This window comes from Plecotus auritus (assembly GCF_963455305.1).
Source record: "Plecotus auritus genome assembly, chromosome: 7".
Classification (NCBI taxonomy): Eukaryota; Metazoa; Chordata; class Mammalia; order Chiroptera; family Vespertilionidae; genus Plecotus; species Plecotus auritus.
The window spans coordinates 121,110,964-121,116,963 of NC_137774.1; positions in this window are offsets into that span (position 1 = coordinate 121,110,964).

The window sequence follows — 6,000 nt, forward strand, 5'->3', positions numbered from 1 at the left end:
AAAATCCAGCACTGTATACCCATAGACGTGACCACCAACCTATAAAAGCCTTAAATTAGACATTTGTTGTGTACCATGGGCAGATCCTTATAAAATGTGTATCTATCAGTTATAAATCTCTGACTCTGCTGCTGCCTGAGGCTGCATCTCTTTTGAAGATGGGCATAAGCCTATTAAAATACTTATATCATTTTTCATGTCCTACTGTTAGATTTTTAGATACTTCCAAGTCATTGCTGCAGGAATGTGTGGTCACTTAGTTACTTTGGTCGAAGAATCTATTTAGTTTTTTTGAAAGACACAGTGTAAAAGAGCATTGTCAAGATGAGAGAGTTATGTTTTATCACATTTCATCTAAAATAATTTGAAGCATTCTTGAAGATTTTTACCAACACTCATAAATTGATTCTAAATTGAATGAGCAGCTAATTTAATATAAACCAAAAAGAACATTAATTAGATGTGGTTTTGTTTTTTATGTGGGAATTTCATTTTCTATCTTGTTGGGTTTTATTTCTCATGAAGTAATTTAGAGGGTTAACTTTCACCTCTAGTGGTAGATGTTAGGACTGGCTCTCTCAAAAGTAATTGGCGTGGTCCGTTTCTATCATTGCTCTATTCATGGATTCCAAAAATTCAGTATTAATTTGCGTTCATCTCTGATGGATCTTTTAACTGTTAGAGGAGTTTTCTTTTCCCTTAAAGTATTTCACTTTATTATGAAAATAAATGCATACTTGCATGTTGGAAGCAAGATGTTGAAATGAGGTTTAGCCACAAATGGTCCATTAGTTCCAACACTGCTTGGTTGCCTTACCTCTTGCATTACTTTATTCTTTGCTTCTGGGACTTGCCTGAAACGCTTTAGCCAGTTCATTGTCTTTCTGGCAGGGTGAGTGTTGTCATGTGTGCTTGGTATATGCCTTTACTACTTCTGAAGTTCTTACAGTTTATTACTTCCCCAAGTGTTACTAATCCTTTTATTACATGTACCAGACTGGGGGAAACTTATAACCAGCACTTTGAGAGAAACATTTTGGGAAAGGATATTTAATGGACACTATTAAAAGGAGGCAACAGGAGATATTATCCACTTTCTATGTAACCTAAAAAACTGAACAAGGCTGTGAGGCTCATTTCAAAATATTTTGAAGTGTTAAAAACTATATATATACTATATACGCTGTTTCTCAATTCCATCCAAACCATGTTAGGACTCTCGAAGGTAAAATGTCACAGGGACTTTTCAGTTGTTACTGAGCTCAGCAGCTATGGTGGCCCCTGTTGTTCTACACCAATTTCAGTTCAATAAAAAAGTTAACATTGCACTTCTTGTATTTGTTTTGCCTTTGTGTCATTTCAAGCCCTTAACCCTTAACTTTGTCTTAAAAAACAACAACAAAAAATTCCCCACACCAAAGTGCTCTCTGATGCCCTAATGTAAATGATCTTCCTAGGACAGATATTATTTATTGGTGACTCTAGAAAGTGGGAGCAGGGTGTCCATCTGCTCCGGGACCCTGACTGTTTATAAGTTTAAGACATACCCTCCACAGGCAACATCTCCTAGGCAGTGGTTCTCAACCTTGCTAATGCCGCGACCCTTTAATTCAGTTCCTCATGTTGTGGTGACCCCCAACCATAAATTTATTTTCGTTGCTACTTCATAACTGTAATTTTGCTACTGTTATTGAATTGTAATGAAAATATCTGTGTTTTCCGATGGTCTTAGGCGACAGTTCTCAACTTGTAGGTCGCGAACCACAGGTTGAGAACCGCTGCTGTAGAGCCTAAGACCATCGGAAAACGCAGATATTTTCATTACGATTCATTAACAGTAGCAAAATTACAGTTATGAAGTAGCAACGAAAATAATTTTATGGTTGGGGGTCACCACAACATGAGGAACTGTATTAAAGGGTCGCGGCATTAGGAAGGTTGAGAACCACTGTCCTAGGGGAACAGTAATAATAGTTAGCATTTGTTGAGGGTTTTCCTGTGGGATGCATACCCTTTTGCATCCATTGTCCCATTTCTCCTCACCACAGCCCTGTTATACCCATTTTGTTGGTGAGTAAACTAAGGTTTAGAGAAGTTAAGAAACTTGCCCATCACCCAGCTAATAAACAGTGGAGCCTAAGAAACCTGATCCCCTCATCTGTGTTCTTAACCACTTCTCCATGCTACCCCTCATATGTTGGTACCGGTTTAGGGTTAGAGTAATCTTCACAAAGTGATCATTCTAGTAACATCGGACAGGCTAGAAAAATGTTTTGATTCAAAGGAGAATAGAATGTGAGTGTGATGTCTACTGGATTATTCTCAGTAGGTTGATTTTATCAGAACTGATAAATTTGAAGGAAGGCCAGAATACTTTTTAAGAAAAGATGTTTCTTTTCTTCATGGCTGTGTGTAGTCTTAACGAGGCTGTTTGAAGGAGACTAGGCAGTGAAGATAGACACAGGAGGCAGGAGTATGGCCTTGGAATCACACCATTTTCTCTTCATATGAAAAGGCTGTCTCCCTAACAACAGGCCAGCTCTAGGATCCCCGTCTGAATTAGTCATAAGGACATTCTCCTGGCTGGATCCTTATCCTCCAGTTTCTATCAGTTTTCTGTAGGAATAATGGAAGATGAAAGGAAGAAAGTCTCAATTAAGCACTGGTGTTAAAAACCTAGAATGTTTAGTGCCAGCAGTGATTCTGGTTAGGTTTACAAGGAGCCTCACAGATTAATGAGATTCCTAAGGTGATTGTGGCAGCAGCCCTCTCCTACCAGACATTTAACGTTTGCTTGTCTTTTAATTCCTTTCCTCAGCTGTAAAGTGGAAATACACCTTCTTACTGGGTATGAAAGAAGCTTAATTACTGTTTATAAAGCACTTAGGTGTTCCATGAAAACAGCTATCTAAATTATATATTGTCTGCTGAGTGCATAGGGAGACTTGGGAGCATTATTTTCCAGGTGACAATGGGTCCATTTTGACTGATGGCAAAGGGGACAAAGGCAGAGAGAAGAGAGAGGCTTGAGGTTTCTAGGTGAGTGCTTGGGGTTTGTTTTATTGAATGCCAGGCCTTCACGTACCTGCTCCACTGGTTTTACCTTTCTGACACGGACAGGAGGTAGCAGTGGCAAGAGATGGCTCTGATATTTTATGATTGCTTAATTGTCATGTTGGGGTCAGATGATTCTGCTGTGTGTGACTGGAGATGCGTCATTCACAACTCCTGCCTGCTTAATTCAACTGGCCAGCCAGGCTGGTTTGTCTTATGTAATTAGACACTTGGTACAATGTGGGCATTTGTAGATGAACGATAAAAATTCCATATCTGGGTCTGTGAAATGTAGGAGAATGCTTCCTAAAGATAAGCTCACAGAATTAGCCACCAAATCTGAGTTCTAAAGCTGGGGCTTGTAGGGGAATGGCTGGCTGCCTTTCTATACTCAGGATCCCAGTGGGCTTACAGAATTCTAGACAGGCAGTGGGAGCCAATTTGCCAGTCTCGTCTCCTGCTACACTCACTCTCTGCCACCAGTCACACAGGCCTACCCACAGGTTTTTCTATCTCAGGCCCTTACGGTCACTTGCTGTTTCTTCTGCACCACCAGCCTTATTTTCCAGCCCTTCCTCACTTAGCTCATTCCTCCTTACCCTGAAGATCTCTGTTTGAACATCACTTCTTTCCAGAAAGCCTCCCCTGACCCCCTCAGACAAACAGGTCACCATGGTATATGCTCTCATTTTATACTTCTCCTTTAGGGCATTTATTATAATTGTAACTAAATGCTAATTTTATTATTACTAATTAAATAAGTTTCATGGAAGTAAAGACTGTCTTGCTCACTAGGGTATCCCCAGCTCCTGGCCTAGTGCCTGGCATACAGAAAATACTCAGTAATAATGGATTGAAAGAATGAATGAAGCAGGCTATTCATATATGTCACACAAAGTTAACGTTACAGAGGACTTGGACCACTGCGAGAGTCTGCTGTGTCATTCGCTGTGCCCTGCCACCTCTTGCCCTGAAGTCATGATTGAGGAAAGGCTCACTGACCTGACTTTGGGAATCCCTTTGCCATGGTTAACTAACTGGACACCATGTTGGATTCACCCCTCCAGTCACCTTTGGAATATGAGCATCTGCATTCGTCTATCATGGTTTGGAATATAAAATAAAATGGTTTTTGAAAGTTACTTTTATTATAAATGACATATTCTGATTCACTTCCTAATTACTTTTTTCAATAGTTTTTCTCTCACTTCTCAACGATGTGGGAGAGGACAGCCGTCTTAAGATAGTGTTGCATATCATTTTTCCATCTTCATTAAAGCATGCCCAGCCTGATGTTTCCTTAAAGTCAACATGTGCTTTTATTGAAACTTATTTTATGCCCAACACTTCTGGAACCTCCCAAGCGGTATGCATGTAAAGGATTATCCAAGGGTTTGGGGTTCCTGTAATGACAGAGCTAACAGAGCCCATCAACAGTATTCGGGACGACTGCCTTTCCTTCACAGATGATGAGATGGAGGTGTTTGAATGACAGCCCCTGGCAGAGCCAGGTGACCCCAGGAGCTTACACTCTTCCTAGAGGCTGGCAAAGTGCCCAACAAGATGTGCCACTCACGCAGTTCAGAAAATCAAGCCAGAAAGCCTGAGTCGGAGTCCAGGGTCTGCCACTCCCAAACTACACACATGGGCAAGCTTATACAGCTCTCCAGCCTCAGTTTCCCACCCATGAATGGGACAGTGCCCACCTCAGAGGGTTGCTGTGATAACATATGTAGAATGGTACATGGCACCTAATAAGTTTCCTATATGTACTTTTATGGTTTATTTTCTAATGATTTCTTTCCTTTTATTTTGATTTGGACAGTTTTTAGCAATATACCTGATTAATAAGCAGCCAGCCAGAACTGGAAACCCTATTGGGCTAATTAAGATTTTTGTATAACAGTAATGGAGCCTGTATGTTAGATCAACACATCCCAGATCATTTCAAGAGTCTCTGCTCCCAATTTCTCTATGAAATAAGTTTTCTCTGTGAATCTATTCAAGTGCCACATTAGTGGCCCTAAACAGCATGGATACCAGTAACTTGGTTATAGTGCTGATGCATTTGTTCAAACTTGAACATAACTCTCTATTAATCCTTTTTTCCAGTTGTCTTCATAGGGGAGAGTTTGTAAAAGAGCCTTGTTTTCTGTAAGTTTAAGTGCTTCTTGCCCCTTCATTACTAGAGGGGGTTGACACAGTTCATTTCAGGTAGGATGCATTGCGAAAAAGTCTGCCGTGAACATGACTCTGTCCTACACCTGTAAGCTTTTCTTTCTCTCAAGGATCGAGTTCATTTAAGTCAACTTTGCCAACGGAGTGCCAAGAGGGTCTCCAGGGGTCTCAGGCCACCTGAGCTACAGAACTCTGCAGCTGAGAACAGCTATAAAAGGACACTGGGGACTGGTGCGAAGCCATCTCCTATCTACCCTCATCCTCCCTGCCTCTCTCTCTGCCCCAGTTGACACGTTTTTATTGCTGTGGTAGCCAATTAGTACCACCCCACCTGCTCCTCCCTTCTCAACTCACTATTCTCACCTGAATGAACTATGAAGGCTCCTCCCTTCCGTTAATGTGCACATCTTATCATTTTCCCTCTGTCTTTGGTTACAGATGACTTGGCTTAGAGATAGTGAGAAGGCCAGTTCAGAACCAGGGACCTACAAGCAAGACACAAAAAGTTTGGGAAGTAAAGTTGAAAATGCTTTGCAATGGAGAGGGCAAAGAATGGAACATGCAGTCCTACACCTGGGTCTCAGTCCTACACCTGGGTCTTGAGATGTACCAAACTGTGACGCAGGGCAATTTGTCTAAACCCCTGAATCTTCCTTCCACCATCTCTTATAAACTAGGATAATTCCTACATACCATGGCTAAGTGAAGATTAGATTGTTGCATTCAACTAAAGGGACTGGGTAGGGCACTCATAAAGCAACACTGTTT